The 17,143-nt window shown below is 45.9% G+C and overlaps 1 pseudogene; it reads left to right on the top strand.

The window, feature by feature from the left end:
• The first annotated feature begins 12,862 nt into the window (after positions 1 to 12,862).
• LOC119844325 lies at positions 12,863 to 15,612 on the top strand (annotated as a pseudogene).
• The last annotated feature ends 1,531 nt before the right edge of the window (positions 15,613 to 17,143 follow it).

Here is a 17,143-nt window from a genome sequence, read left to right as displayed (position 1 = left end):
AGACCAGCTTATGAGATATAGTCCTATTTCCCAAAGCGCATCCACTGGGGCATACACTGGGCACTTGGTGTCTCTGCCTGTGGCACCCACCATGGTAAGGGAGTCTGCTACCGGCAACTGAAGGGGTCGATTCACGGCAGTTTGTGCCGCTCCAGAGTCCACTAAAAAGTCTATTTCTAAACTTCCCACCACATCTTTACTCGGGGTTCCGGGGGCAGGGCGGTCCATCCCCCCTGACACCCCTATTCCTGTTCCTCCATTGCCATTGTAGGGGTGCCCCCCTTTCCATTCCTCTCTGGGCACTCATTCTTCCAGTGTCCCTCTTGTCTACACAAGGCACACTGGTTGCGACCCAGTCGTCTCTCCTGCGGGCCCGGACGTCCGTGTCCACGGCCCCTTCCTCCCCGGCCACTTCCCGTAGCGCCGGCCTGTACCGCCGCTACCATCATTCTAACTCGCTTTTTCTCCTTTTCTGCCTCCCTTAGACTATAAGCTCGGTTTGCGGTCTCTAAGATTTGTGCCATGGTCATGCCCATTAGATCCTTTTTTTTCTGTAACTTTCTCTTAATATCAGGGGCTGCTCTGCTCGTGAAAATTCCCTTAATGATTGCCTCAGTTTCCTGATCATCAGGGTCTGCATTGGTGTTCTGTCAAATAGCATCCCTAATATGCTGTAGGAAGGCCCCTGGGCTTTCCTTTAGATCCTGCATTACCTCATACGGTTTTGCCCAATGATTATGTTGGACAGCCGAGTGACGGAGTCCATGCAAAAGCAACTGCTTATAGATGATAAGCCGGGTCATACCCGCAGAATCATTGGAGTCCACCTGGGGTCTACTCGGGGGACCTGCTCATCCAGGTCAGGGACATTATTACGTTCCTGGTCGTACCGTCTCTGTGCCTCCTCCCTTGCCTTGGACATGATCTGTTGTCGTTCGACCTCAGACAATAAGGTGCACAGGAGGACGTTGCAATCATCCCAATCCGGCTTATAGCTGCTAAGGCAGCCCTCAAAAACTGAAATAAACCTACTAAGGTTGGTGGAAAACTCCCCTGCCTGTACTTTGAAAGCAGCCAAATCCATAGGGTTAAAGTGCACATGGGTATAGACCTGCATAGTCGTGGCCGGACGCTCACCCGTGCCAGTACGGGAGATCTTAGTTTCAGTAAGTAAAGGATATAAACCCACTGTAGGGGCCCTATCAGGCGGGAACTTGGGGGCCGAAGGGGACACCGGACCTGCCATCACAGTTGGGGTGGGGTCTGGGGACTAACATTAGCCACTACCGAACCAGTCGGAGCCAAATTACATCACTGTAAGACATCTGATCAATTACACAAAGCCAAAAACAAGTGTGAATACAGATGTTCATTCCATTTCCCCATTCACTGACAGAACAAAAGTAACTGGAGGATCGTATTGTAATTAATTGACCCTCCTGGTGGCCACCGCTCCTGGTCCTCTAGTTGATATTGAGGCCAGTCAACTGTACAGTATCATTTTAATTTATTCTTAGTCATCGGATCCGATCCAAATACCTTCCAATTTGATAAGATACACTCTAGGGCGTACACTGTGCCCTCCCTCCCAAGCTCTGTCCCTGTCCCATGCCTATAGGGTAACTTTGGGCGTCCCCAGGTTCACAACAGAGCAGACAATCTGGATTTCAAAAGCTTCCTTCCTTATCCGAAGGACCGGTTCCCCACTTTGCCCACGGCACTTCTCCACTCATCAGACACGTTGCACCGTTGTGCCCTACGGGGCCGGTTGGGCTGTGCCCCTCCGAGGCCCCTGGGAATCACACCGGTGTGCACTAGGCATCAGTCAGAGTCCTCACCCAACGGTCCCCGCAAGGGATCCGGGCAAGGCTTGTGTTGTAGCCTCTAGCCCACCCAGGGACGCCAAAAACTGTTGCTGGCACAAAAGCCTGAGGCAGGCAACAGCTGGATTCTTTGCCCGGTGTGCGTCGCCCAATAATCACAATGGGGTGGAGAAGTAGAAAAGTTTATTTGAAGCTTCATGTGATAAAGGGAGACAACAATCTCAAATCCTGCACACCAGTGCAAGCAGTTACACATATTTTATACATTCATTCTTTAGCATACTTATCCAATAGCAAGCTGCCCTGAAAAAAGAAAAGGAGTACTTGTGGCACCTTAGAGAATAACAAATTTATTAGAGCATAAGCTTTCGTGAGCTACAGCTCACTTCATCGGATGCATTTGGTGGAAAAAACAGAGGAGAGATTTATATACACAAACACAGAGAACATGAAACAATGGGTTTATCATACACACTGTAAGGAGAGTGATCACTTAAGATAAGCCATCACCCACAGCAGGGGGGGGAAAGGAGGAAAACCTTCCATGGTGACAAGCAGGTAGGCTAATTCCAGCAGTTAACAAGAATATCAGAGGAACAGTGGGGGTGGGGTGGGAGGGAGAAATACCATGGGGAAATAGTTTTACTTTGTGTAATGACTCATCCATTCCCAGTCTCTATTCAAGCCTAAGTTAATTGTATCCAGTTTGCAAATTAATTCCAATTCAGCAGTCTCTCGTTGGAGTCTGTTTTTGAAGCTTTTTTGTTGAAGGATAGCCACTCTTAGGTCTGTGATCGAGTGACCAGAGAGATTGAAGTGTTCTCCAACTGGTTTTTGAATGTTATAATTCTTGACGTCTGATTTGTGTCCATTCATTCTTTTACGTAGAGACTGTCCAGTTTGGCCAATGTACATGGCAGAGGGGCATTGCTGGCACATGATGGCATATATCACATTGGTAGATGCGCAGGTGAACGAGCCTCTGATAGTGTGGCTGATGTGATTAGGCCCTATGATGGTATCCCCTGAATAGATATGTGGACAGAGTTGGCAATGGGCTTTGTTGCAAGGATAGGTTCCTGGGTTAGTGGTTCTGTTGTGTGGTGTGTGGTTGCTGGTGAGTATTTGCTTCAGATTGGGGGGCTGTCTGTAAGCAAGGACTGGTCTATCTCCCAAGATCTGAGAGAGCGATGGCTCGTCCTTCAGGATAGGTTGTAAATCCTTGATGATGCGTTGGAGAGGTTTTAATTGGGGGCTGAAGGTGATGGCTAGTGGCGTTCTGTTGTTTTCTTTGTTGGGCCTGTCCTGTAGTAGGTGACTTCTGGGTACTCTTCTGGCTCTGTCAATCTGTCAATCAAAAAGGCTGACAAAGGAGGTGCTGTCGTCATCATGAATAGGTCGGAGTATGAACAAGAGGCTACTAGGCAGCTCTCCAACACCACTTTCTACAAGCCATTACCCTCTGATCCCACTGAGAGTTACCAAAAGAAACTACAGCATTTGCTCAAGAAACTCCCTGAAAAAGCACAAGAACAATTCCGCACAGACACACCCCTGGAGCCCCGACCTGGGGTATTCTATCTGCTACCCAAGATCCATAAACCTGGAAATCCTGGACGCCCCATCATCTCAGGCATTGGCACCCTGACAGCAGGATTGTCTGGCTATGTAGACTCCCTCCTCAGGCCCTTCGTTACCAGCACTCCCAGCTATCTTCGAGACACCACCGATTTCCTGAGGAAACTACAGTCCATTGGTGATCTTCCTAAAAACACCATCCTAGCCACTATGGATGTAGAAGCCTCTACACCAACACTCCACACAAAGATGGACTACAAGCCGTCAGGAACAGTATCCCCGATACTGTCACGGCTAACCTGGTGGCAGAACTTTGTGACTTTGTCCTGACCCATAACTATTTCACATTTGGTGACAATGTATACCTTCAAATCAGCGGCACTGCGATGGGTACCCGCATGGCCCCACAGTATGCCAACATTTTTATGGCTGACTTAGAACAACGCTTCCTCAGCTCTCATCCCCTAATGCCCCTACTCTACTTGCGCTACATTGATGACATCTTCATCATCTGGACCCATGGAAAAGAAGCCCTTGAGGAATTCCACCATGATTTCAACAATTTCCATCCCACCATCAACCTCAGCCTGGACCAGTCCACACAAGAGATCCACTTCCTGGACACTACGGTGCTAATAAGCGATGGTCACATAAACACCACCCTATATCGGAAACCTACTGACCGCTATTCCTACCTACATGCCTCTAGCTTTCATCCAGATCATACCACTCGATCCATTGTCTACAGCCAAGCGCTACGATATAACCGCATTTGCTCCAACCCCTCAGACAGAGACAAACACCTACAAGATCTCTATCATGCATTCCTACAACTACAATACCCACCTGCTGAAGTGAAGAAACAGATTGACAGAGCCAGAAGAGTACCCAGAAGTCACCTACTACAGGACAGGCCCAACAAAGAAAACAACAGAACGCCACTAGCCATCACCTTCAGCCCGGAACTAAAACCTCTCCAACGCATCATCAAGGATCTACAACCTATCCTGAAGGACGAGCCATCGCTCTCTCAGATCTTGGGAGATAGACCAGTCCTTGCTTACAGACAGCCCCCCAATCTGAAGCAAATACTCACCAGCAACCACACACCACACAACAGAACCACTACCCAGGAACCTATCCTTGCAACAAAGCCCGTTGCCAACTCTGTCCACATATCTATTCAGGGGATACCATCATAGGGCCTAATCACATCAGCCACACTATCAGAGGCTCGTTCACCTGCGCATCTACCAATGTGATATATGCCATCATGTGCCAGCAATGCCCCTCTGCCATGTACATTGGCCAAACTGGACAGTCTCTACGTAAAAGAATGAATGGACACAAATCAGACGTCAAGAATTATAACATTCAAAAACCAGTTGGAGAACACTTCAATCTCTCTGGTCACTCGATCACAGACCTAAGAGTGGCAATACTTCAACAAAAAAGCTTCAAAAACAGACTCCAACGAGAGACTGCTGAATTGGAATTAATTTGCAAACTGGATACAATTAACTTAGGCTTGAATAGAGACTGGGAATGGATGAGTCATTACACAAAGTAAAACTATTTCCCCATGGTATTTCTCCCCTCCACCCCACCCCCCACTGTTCCTCTGATATTCTTGTTAACTGCTGGAATTAGCCTACCTGCTTGTCACCATGGAAGGTTTTCCTCCTTTCCCCCCCCTGCTGTGGGTGATGGCTTATCTTAAGTGATCACTCTCCTTACAGTGTGTATGATAAACCCATTGTTTCATGTTCTCTGTGTGTGTATATAAATCTCTCCTCTGTTTTTTCCACCAAATGCATCCGATGAAGTGAGCTGTAGCTCACGAAAGCTTATGCTCTAATAAATTTGTTAGTCTCTAAGGTGCCACAAGTACTCCTTTTCTTTTTGCGAATACAGACTAACACGGCTGCTACTCTGAAAGCTGCCCTGAGTATCCATATAGCCAATCCGGTATACCGGCCAGTTCCCCTTTTTCCTCTTATCATCTATTCCCCCATATATCGAGTTGTTTGTTCAGCACTATCTAACATTCCTGTCCTGCTTGGCCTAATCTTGCTCCAGCCAGTCTGCGCCTGTAATACACTTTTGCAAACTTCTCAGCGTGACCGCTGTGAGTATCTCTGGGCAGAAAAGGGAAGGGAGGGGCCACCTGGGCCTAGAGCGAGGGGGCTTCATCGACACTCGTGGTCTTCCATCCCCTTGAGTTACCTAGTGGCCATGCCCGGTGTCCCCAACATATTTTTGTAGGATATAACACATAAGTGTGTATCTGCTTTTAATTGTATTTGGATGTAATCAACACCAAGTTCCCTTTGGACTAATAAAGGAATTCTTGTGTGGAAACTTAGTTGTGCTAAAACTTAATAAACATATTAGGGAACTTATTTCCAATAACTGGCCTTTCTGGTCATATTGTGGAGGGACTGCAACCACTTTGGTGAAGTCCTGAAGGAATGGTGGGAATGGCTGACTTACAAGATGGAGGCTGACACCCCAGTAAGTGTAGAACCGGCAGATTTGGTAGGAATGACTCCAGCCCTTGATAGCATCCAGAATGCATTCTCTCAGGGAGTGGCTATCTGGGCCCATGATACAATTCTGTGCAGGAATGAAGGGTAGACCAGATGATTAGCCATGCCTAAGGTTAAGATTTTGTCACAGTTATTTTTAGTACAAGTCATGGACAGATCACGGGCAATAGTCAAAAATTAACTGAAGGCCCCACCACCCACCCTCTACCCACAGTGGCTGAGAGCTGCTGGGTCCTTGGCCACTCATGGCAGTTGAGAACCCAGGGGCCCTCACCAGCTGACTTTTCTGGCTCCGCTGCCCAGGGTTGAAGGGGAAAATGTCAGAGGTCTCTGAAAGTCACAGAAGCCATGACTTCTTTATCCAGGTCTCTGAACAACTCTCTGTGGTGACTGGGGAAGTGGTGGAACCCCAGCGACTGAGGCAGGGGCCGCACTTTGGGCAGGAGGCACAACAGTTGCTGACTTGCTCCAGACTGTAGAGTTCTTCACTCCTGGGCTCAGAGTGTCCGTGGGCTGTTGTCAAGTGCTGAAGGTTGGAACGTTGTTGCCTCAGTAATACTGTTCAGGCTGTTCAATGCTTCTGTCCTTGGAGCTCCAGTGTTATCACTATTAACAGATAAGGCAACTTGCTAATTCATCAGACCTAAATGTTACTTATAAAGAAAGATCACAGGCATGGATTGGTGACAAAGTCACCCTGCCAGATTAGTTGCCCTGAAGCCATAGTACTGGCATCCTGGCTATGAGCCAAATGAGCAAATAAGCTTATGAAATTTCTTTTGTTGGCAGTAATATCCCAAGAAATCCTTCCTAATTGAGTACCCAACTTCACTATACCCTTGTAAAGAGATTAAGAACATAGATCTACCATGGGAACAGAAAAGACACCAGGAAATGAACATAGTCCGATACATTCTTCAATTCAGAAATGGCCTCAAGACTTTGTGGGTGTTTGCTACAAGAATTTTGTTAAATGCACAAGTACAGAGACAGCCTATACAAATGTGGTGCAGCAGTGAGTGTTCAAACTGGGTGATTGAGTGTTATTGTTACTACCAAGCTTGCAGTTCAAATTACTGGTTCCATGGCACGGATCTTTTAGAAGTAGTGAGGCATGTGGGCCCCATCGACTATGAGGTCCAGCAGCCAGAGAAGGAAAAGGAAACTGAGATAAGAACATAAGAATGAGCTTATCCCCCACCTGGGGAGCCTTTCTGAGAATGCTCCAGACAGTCTATGGATAATGGCTCCTATGACCCAGCAGGACAGGCAAGGGCATGTGACCAGACCACATGGCACTGAACTCCATTTTGGGTACCTATATGTTTCCACAATCCAGACCTGGGAATGTTTTTGGAACAAAGGGTTCCCACCATATGTTAACGTTATATAAGTTTGGGTGTGACATCATCTATTTGTCTCACTCACACCCCACACGAGAGAGCTCCTGGAAATGCCTGAGGAACAAAGACTGAGCTGGGGGAAGAGCTGGTCCTGGGCCTAAAAGGATTTCTAGGCTGGGTAAGGAAACCTGGTGAACAGCTTGTATCACAAGCTAGGGTGAAAAATTGTTCATTCTTATCCAGTCTATTTAGTAATCTTATGCTTAGTTTTACAATTTTTTTATTTGCTAGGTACTCTGCTTTGATCTGTTTGCTAACGCTTATAACCATTTAAAATATATCTTTTTGTAGTTAAATAATTTTGAGGTTTTGTTTTTGGCTTTATCTAAACCAGTGTGCCTTTGAGTGAAGTGTGCCTTTGAGCTAGAGAAAATCTCAGCTTGGTTAGCACTGCTTTGTTGCATATCCTACCCACATTGAGGGAAGGGGCAAACTCTATTAATGAGCTTACATGGACAGATCCCTGTGCAGTGCAAGACAGTATAATTTGGGGATTACATTCCTGTTTGGGAGGACAAACCTGGGGAGCTGGGAAATTAGCTGGTGTCTGCTGTTTGTTTTTTGGTGTCTTGGGTAGGTCCTCAAGAAGCTCCGTTTGGGTTTGTAGCACCATCTGCTGTCATGCTGGGTGATAACAGGGCCTGGTAAAGCTGTCTGTATCTCCAGAAAAGCGGTGTGAGTAGGGCCAGTCCAGTTGGGTAGTTAGAGAGATGCAGCAATTCCCACAGCTCCCAGACTGTACCCCAGGGGTGACAACCCATCACACTCCTACCCTCCTGAGCCCAAATTGGGTCCACAGGCACTGTGCTGCAAGAATGGGGGAGGAATGTAGTCCAAACAAAAGATCCAGATGTAGCAGTTGTTTGATTCCTTTACCACTGTGTTTTCAGGGCACACCTACCTAAAATACCACCATACTCAAATAACCCCCAGGCAACAAATCCAGAAAACTCCATGGCAGTTCCTTCACAAAATGTGGGATGACCTATGAGATGACTTCCACATCATTTGGTCCTGGGAGTAGTGAAAGAATTGCATACTGAGTGGAGAAGTCCCATGGTACTAGTATGGACGCAGGATAACAGAACCTGTTTCTGCATCAATTTCTGAAAGATCAACACCTGATGCAGAGAGCTGATGAATTATTAGAAAAGTTGGGAGCTGAGAGAGATACATTCAACTTTAGACCTCACAAAAGGATAATGGCAAATACCTTTGATGCCAGAATGATGGGAGAAGAAAGTCTTTCCCACAGGCTTTGGCTTACATCAATTCAGTATCACATCATTTGCCCTCAACAGAGTGGCAGTGACTTTTCAGAGATCCCATATCTTGTGGAAACATTCCTACACATAGTGCAGATGGCAGTACATTAAACACAGAAAAGAAAGCCATTGCCGATTGCTATGCTGAAGAGTCTGTAGCACTCAGTTTTCCCTAAAAATATGAGCGCCTGTTATAGGCGAATCATTTCTTTGCTCCTGGAAAGGCTCTCAGGCTGAAGTTCTCCAGGGTATATTTTCTTCTCTTCTCACTGCTCACAGAGCAGAGGGAATTATACAGGAGCCCTGGCCAACCTGAGAGTCTGCATGGACTATAAAGGAGAATGATAAAGGTCGCTGCCAGTACAGCACCTGTCAGACAAATGAGATTCTCCACTCATTCTCAGGGCTCTCTTCCTGTCACCGTAAGGAGAGTTCTTCTCTATGCTGAGTGGATTCAGTGAGTTGCCATTTCTTAATGAAAGTTATTGCTGAGGGATAAGGGCCAAACCAAGAACTATCTGGGCAGGAATTCACCAGCATGGTACTTGTACTGTTTAATTACCAGAAACACGAAGGGATTTAACTACTACAGTCTGTTGGCACCATCTGCAATTAACAACATGGAAAACCAGCCTCAGGAAGGTGTGTCTGGGTTTGTAACAGGCTGTAATACATTCAAGCTTTATGTCAATTTGAGGAAAATTTACTCAAGCTGGCTCCGTTCAGTCTCAACATCCTCTCTCCCTCCCACCGGATCTGTCCCTCTCCTTCCCTGCACAGGATGAGCTACTGCTGGGTTTCCTTTAGCCCCTAGAAAGGCAATTCAGGGTGATCTCCTCCTTTTCCATGGCGCAGGCCAACACTGACTTTAACCTAGTCTGAGGAGATATTGCTGTGATCTGTCACTGTGGGGTCTGTCACTTGGTTTTGGTCCTGGGTGAGGGGTATTACTGTGTGGCCAGGCTGGAAGTTGTGAGGGTGGGTGACATACTGACAGGCAGGCAGCACTTTAGGTTGTGGAGGCAGGCAGGTGGATGTACACAGAGAAGTGAGAAGTGCTGGAGGTTGTTGGGAACAAGCAAGGGGGTGTACACAGAGAAGCGGTCAACACTGGTGGTTGTGGAGGCAGAGAGTGGGGAGTTCATGGACAGGTGAGTAAGCTGCTGAAATTCAGTTTTTTCTTCATGATGGTTGGCATTTCACTGGTGAAAGGCACCATTGTTCTTTGCTTCTCAGTGTTTCAGTCTCCCATCATATTTGACCCATGTCCGTATTCTCCTTCCCCATTCCAGGTTGCCCTGATTCTAACAGCACGCTGGTCACCATGTCTCCTCCATGCTCCCCAGTTATCCCTGGCTCCTACACATTCCCGGTTGCCCCACACACGCACAGCTCTTCCCCTGCAGTGGGTGAGGTGCCTCCAGTTAGACTTCTCCATTGTCTGGAGGTAGATCAGTGACTATGTCTCACCAGTGAGAAATCTCACACAGGGAGTGGCAAATGCCAGGGCACATGGGCTGCTGCTCTGGGTGCATTCATACACAATGTGCACGGCTTCGGGGACTGCTGCATGGGAACAACGCACAAGCTGAGAAGTTTGCACATTATATAACAAGAGCGGGCAACTCTGGGACATATCAGGGCCTATATAAACACCACTCATTTTCAGGAGCAATTGTCAGCTGCCAGAAGCAGTGGGCAACTGGAACACAGACATTAAACCCAGGATGCTCTGGGCCCATTTGATTAGCCGCTCTGTTAGTCTTTAATAGCAAGTGTTTGAGCATGGCCTGCTAAACCCAGGGTTGTGAGTTCAATCCTTGAGGGGGCCATTGAGGGATCTGGGGCCAAAATTGGGGATTGGTCCTGCTTTGAGCACAGGGTTGGACTAGATGACCTCCTGAGGTCCCTTCCCAACCCTGACATTCTATGACAAGGATTTCAAGCGGTCAAGTCATTATTTTTCTCACCTAAACATTCATCCATGCAGTGTCTCAAAGGATCTCTCATCCTCATGAAATACACATCTAATGTCGATTCCCCAGCTGCCATAGTCATGAAAATAATAAATGCCTTCCTTAATCTCAGGCACAAGCTTACAGGCAAAATGCCTCCAGGCAACTCCTGGGGACATAATAAAAATTGGATCATGTTACACCTGTGTATGCTAGGCTGAAAAGTCTATTATTAAATAATTATTTCCTGTCTAAGTACTTAACAGACTGAGATTTTTGAGTCTATTTAGTTTACCAAAGATGGTTAAGGGCGCCTGTTATAGGCGAATCATTTAAGGGGTTAAGGGGTGACTTGATAACAATCTATTGTTATAAGGCAGGTTTCCTAATCTTCTAATAATACTTGGACCTCTTCAGTATATCAACATCCATGTTTAATTTTAGGCACCAGAACTGGACACAGGATTCCAGCAGCAGTCGCACCAGTGCAAATACAGAAGTAAAATAACTTCTCTACCTCTCCCTGAGCTTCCCCTGGTTATCATCCCAGGAACACATTGGCTCTTTTGGCTGCATGGTCACACTGGGGGCTCATGTTTAGCAAATTATTCCTTCATACCCCAAATCCTGTTCAGAATCACTGCACTTCCCATGAGAGTCCCCCATCATGTAAGCATCATCTACATGTTCCTAGATGTAGGTATCTATCTATATGTTTATATTAGAAAACATATTGTTTGCTTCAACCCAGTTTACCAACCAATCCAGTAGCTTTGAATCATGGAACTGTCCTCTTCATTATTTACCATCCCCAAATTTTTGAGTCATCTACAAACTTCATCAATATTCAGGCATGAGAAGAGTAAGCACCTGATTTGCTGACACGTTTCTGCTTACAATTGTCAGTTTACACCTGTAACTTATGTCTCAGACAAAGCTGAGTGCCAACATGAAACTGTGTCAACGAAAGACACAAGGGAAGTAACAGAGGTGCAGGCCTGTAGCCCTAAATACCAAGACTCTTGTGTCCTTTGTGCCCATTCCATTGAGCACAGTCATAGCTCAGCATGAGAATGTCTGTTTCCATGGTGGAAACTTGGCTCCTTTCGAACACAGGAATTACATTGTGGATCAGACCTATGGTCCATCTAGTCCAGTGTCCTCTCCCTGAGAGTAATAGCCCCAGGTGCTGGAGAAGAAGGTATAAGAAACCCAGCAGTGGGTGGATGGGGGTGGGGGGTGACCTGTCCATCATGAGGCTGTCACCCTAATACCTCACAGCTAAAGACTGGCTCAGGCCCTGAAACACATGGGTGTATAGGCTTTCCAAAATATTTATTTAGTTGTAACTATTCTAACTGGATAATGTCACAATCCATGTAAATGTCCAAACCCTTCCTGATTATTACTTAGCTTATGGCCTCAACTACCTCTTGTGGAAATGAGTTCCTCAGTCCAATGAGTCATTTAGTGAAGAAAGCATTCTTGATTTATCTGTTTTGAATTTGCCATTTTTCAGTTTAATTGAATGTCCTATTGATTTTGTATTATAAGACAGAGGGAACAAATTCTCCATGTACTTTCTACCAGTCAGTATTTTATTGACTTCTCTCATATCCCCTCTTATTCATCTCCTTTGAAAGGTAACAATCACAGTCTTTGCAATCTCTCTCCATATGAGAGATTCCCCAGCCCTTGATCGTTCTCATTTTCCTTGCCTGAACCCCTGTACCCTAAAGTTTCCTGTGTGAGAAGCATGCCCTGTAGTACACAGAGGAGCCCACAGGAGGGTGAAATATGAATCTCATGGCAGTGTATTTTCTCCCCATTTCATTCCTCCTGGATCCCAATGTTTTGCTTAGTTTCTGTCCATGCTCATTCTGTGATTAGGGTTTCACAAAGCTGTGTACCATGACCCCAGGGCCCTATCCTGAGTTCATACAGTTAAATTAGAACTTTGTAAGGTGTGTGAGAAATTCAAGCTTTTGCTTCCAATGGGCGTACAGGTTGCAGTTATTCACATTAAAGTTCATCTGCCATCATGCTGCCCATTTACCTGGTTAATTAGCTCCTTGAGAGGACTTCTCTGGACTTGACTATGACCTAAATAATCTGTTGTCATCTGCAAATATTGTCACCTCACTGCTCACCCCCCTTTCTAGTTTAGTAATACCTATAAAATATTTACTGTACTACTTGTTATAAAGTGTGTAACCCCCCTCACTGTGCTTCTCTTCCTTCACAGGCACCTGGAGCATTTCCGAGCCTGATCGACACATCAGTCATCTCATGGCAACTTTCAACCTCACCCCTTCTGGCCCTTCAACATTCATCCATTGGGCATCCCTGGCCTGGAAGCTTCCCGAATCTGGATTTCCATCCCTTTCTTTATATTCTACATTATCAGCCTGTTGGGAAATGTCACCATTCTGTTTGTTGTAGGCAAAGAGCAGACTCTGCACAAGCCGATGTACCTGCTGCTCTGCATGCTGGCGCTCACAGACATCAGCACATCTACCTCCATTGTGCCGAAGGCATTATGTATATTTTGGTTCAATTTGAAACGCATCACTGTGCGTGGCTGCCTCACCCAGATGTTCTTCCTTCATGCAGCTTCTGTTGTGCACTCAGCCGTCCTCGTGACAATGGCCTTTGATCGCTATGTTGCCATATGTAACCCTCTGAGATATGCCAACATTGTCACCAACGCACAAATAGCTAAGCTAGGGCTAATGGGTTTGATGAGAGCTGTTCTCTTCATTTTGCCCCTGGCCCTGCTCTTGAGCAGGCTGCCATTTTGTGCGAACCAGATTATCCCCCACACGTACTGTGAGCACATAGCTGTGGCAAATATATCATGTGGGGACATCGCAGTCAATAGAATGTATGGCTTAATTATAGGATTTGTAGTCATCGGTTTAGACCTGACACTCATTGCCCTGTCCTACTGTCTGATCATCAGGGTTGTCCTTAGAATCTCTTAGAATCATAGAATCATAGAATCATAGAATATCAGGGTTGGAAGGGACCCCAGAAGGTCATCTAGTCCAACCCCCTGCTCAAAGCAGGACCAAGTCCCAGTTAAATCATCCCAGCCAGGGCTTTGTCAAGCCTGACCTTAAAAACCTCTAAGGAAGGAGATTCCACCACCTCCCTAGGTAACGCATTCCAGTGTTTCACCACCCTCTTAGTGAAAAAGTTTTTCCTAATATCCAATCTAAACCTCCCCCATTGCAACTTGAGACCATTACTCCGTTCTGTCATCTGCTACCATTGAGAACAGTCTAGAGCCATCCTCTTTGAAACCCCCTTTCAGGTAGTTGAAAGCAGCTATCAAATCCCCCTCATTCTTCTCTTCTGCAGACTAAACAATCCCAGCTCCCTCAGCCTCTCCTCATAAGTCATGTGCTCTAGACCCCTAATCATTTTCGTTGCCCTTCGTTGTACTCTTTCCAATTTATCCACATCCTTCCTGTAGTGTGGGGCCCAAAACTGGACACAGTACTCCAGATGAGGCCTCACCAGTGTCGAATAGAGGGGAACGATCACGTCCCTCGATCTGCTCGCTATGCCCCTACTTATACATCCCAAAATGCCATTGGCCTTCTTGGCAACAAGGGCACACTGCTGACTCATATCCAGCTTCTCGTCCACTGTCACCCCTAGGTCCTTTTCCGCAGACTGCTGCCGAGCCATTCGGTCCCTAGTCTGTAGCGGTGCATTGGATTCTTCCATCCTAAGTGCAGGACCCTGCACTTATCCTTATTGAACCTCATTAGATTTCTTTTGGCCCAATCCTCCAATTTGTCTAGGTCCTTCTGTATCCTATCCCTCCCCTCCAGCGTATCTACCACTCCTCCCAGTTTAGTATCATCCGCAAATTTGCTGAGAGTGCAATCCACACCATCCTCCAGATCATTTATGAAGATATTGAACAAAACGGGCCCCAGGACCGACCCCTGGGGCACTCCACTTGACACCGGCTGCCAACTAGACATGGAGCCATTGATCACTACCCGTTGAGCCCGACAATCTAGCCAGCTTTCTACCCACCTTATAGTGCATTCATCCAGCCCATACTTCCTTAACTTGCTGACAAGAATGCTGTGGGAGACCGTGTCAAAAGCTTTGCTAAAGTCAAGAAACAATACATCCACTGCTTTCCCTTCATCCACAGAACCAGTAATCTCATCATAAAAGGCGATTAGATTAGTCAGGCATGACCTTCCCTTGGTGAATCCATGCTGACTGTTCCTGATCACTTTCCTCTCCTCTAAGTGCTTCAGGATTGATTCTTTGAGGACCTGCTCCATGATTTTTCCAGGGACTGAGGTGAGGCTGACCGGCCTGTAGTTCCCAGGATCCTCCTTCTTCCCTTTTTTAAAGATGGGCACTACATTAGCCTTTTTCCAGTCATCCGGGACTTCCCCCGTTCGCCACGAGTTTTCAAAGATAATGGCCAAGGGCTCTGCAATCACAGCCGCCAATTCCTTCAGCACTCTCGGATGCAATTCGTCCGGCCCCATGGACTTGTGCACGTCCAGCTTTTCTAAATAGTCCCTAACCACCTCTATCTCTACAGAGGGCTGGCCATCTCTTCCCCATTTTGTGTTGCCCAGCACAGCAGTCTGGGAGCTGACCTTGTTAGTGAAAACAGAGGCAAAAAAAGCATTGAGTACATTAGCTTTTTCCACATCCTCTGTCACTAGCTTGCCTCCCTCATTCAGTAAGGGGCCCACACTTTCCTTGGCTTTCTTCTTGTTGCCAACATACCTGAAGAAACCCTTCTTGTTACTCTTGACATCTCTTCCAAGAAAGCCCACAAGAAAGCCCTCAACACCTGCACAGCCCACATCTGTGTGATGCTGATGTCTTATACTCCCTCCCTCTTCTCCATTCTGACACACCGGTTTGGTCAGGGCATCGCTCCGCAGGTTCACATCATCTTGGCCAACCTCTATTTTGTCATCCCCCCCATGCTCAACCCTATCATTTATGGAGCTAAAACCAAAGAGCTTCGTGACAAAGTGGGCAAATAAATCTGCAGAATGTGATCACCCGGGGCGACTTATTTTAAACCTGTGTGACAAGAGTGGGAAAGGAGATCTCCTCGTTAAACAAGGGTGCTCTATCTCAATTTGGCTAAGCTCAGCAAATTGGAAGTTCACAGTGTGAGAACTTCCTCACACCTAAGGTCTTATCACTCTATGACCAAGCACTGTTCTTTCCGTTGCTGAATTCCCTCTCTCTGATCATTCCCTGACCTCTTTCAATGTCACCTGTCAGCCCACACCCTCTCACATCCTGTCAGTTGGCCTTTCTGTGACTTCCAGACCACTAGAATATACTGCAGCTTTCTGACTCATGGTGGCTTTCCATTAGTCACTGTATGAATAGGGCCTGGATCAGTTTGGATGAATGGAAGCAATGCTTTATTATCATATGTGCAGTGATCTTGTGAACAAAATTTACCTGATTTTTCTACATTTAATCCTTCAGGAGGCCTGGAGGGGAAACTAATACAGGAAAGCTTCTGCAGGAATTGAGGACATTCTACTAGAGCTTGTTGGTGAGAGTTATGAAACTTTGTGTTTTTGAGAACTGGACCACTGTGTTTAACTACAATGTCACATTTGGGTCAAAAACTTACCACTTTTAACAGTTCATTTGGTTGTTGCTTTTCAGCTTGGACTTTCTAAACACATACTAACCATTCCCGCCATCTAAGACATCAAAAACAGGTGTCAAAATTTCATGTTGTGGTTTGTCGTGAAACAGGGATGGCCACAAAACATCCTGAATCACTTGCAGTACTAAGTCCTTCTACTCTGCTCAGGACAACCAAGTTGAGCAGTTTTGGATTGAGGTTCTCTAATACACAGATGCTGCTGAGGACAAAGTCTTTAGTGAACTTGGCTCATTTGCTGTTTTTGCTGTCACTACCTTCTAGCAATGCTGCAGTTGAAATACTGCTTTCTCAGCTGAATTTGATTAAAACAAAACTGTGTAACAGGCTACAAGAGGAACTTTCAGAAAACATGCTTTGTGTTAGGGCATCTATGCAACAACACAGAATTTGTTGAGAATAGTTTACGCCAATGAAAGAAATGATTGCACTGGTCATTGCTGATGTATGACTAGCAGCAGAAGCATTCTATTTCTGATGAACACAGCAAAGATGAAATGTTGCCTTTTAGCCACTAACAGTAGAAAACTAATTCAACTCAAAATATGGACATTGAGTACCATGATTCAATGCACTGGAAATAAATATAATAATGTTGTTTTTGTTTTTGCACTACATACATTTTGGGCTACTTTGGGGCTATTTTTAACATTTGCTATTTTTGGTTTGAAATATCTGCCAAACCTCAATCAGGATACATGTACCAGTATTGGGGTTTTGAATGTGAATTTGATTTTCTTCTCACTTTGTTGTTAATGTGGATGAACTCCTGCTGGAACTTGTATTTTTTTTAAAAAAAAATCCAGTTTGTACTTAGGTATCTAACAAAAGCTTTCATCTGTTACTTGATGTAGAGACCAATGTATTTAAAAAAACAACAACTT

The sequence above is a fragment of the Dermochelys coriacea genome, chromosome 1 (genome assembly GCF_009764565.3).
Source record: "Dermochelys coriacea isolate rDerCor1 chromosome 1, rDerCor1.pri.v4, whole genome shotgun sequence".
In the NCBI taxonomy this organism is placed as follows: domain Eukaryota; kingdom Metazoa; phylum Chordata; order Testudines; family Dermochelyidae; genus Dermochelys; species Dermochelys coriacea.
This window is presented reverse-complemented; position numbering and strand designations above follow the sequence as displayed.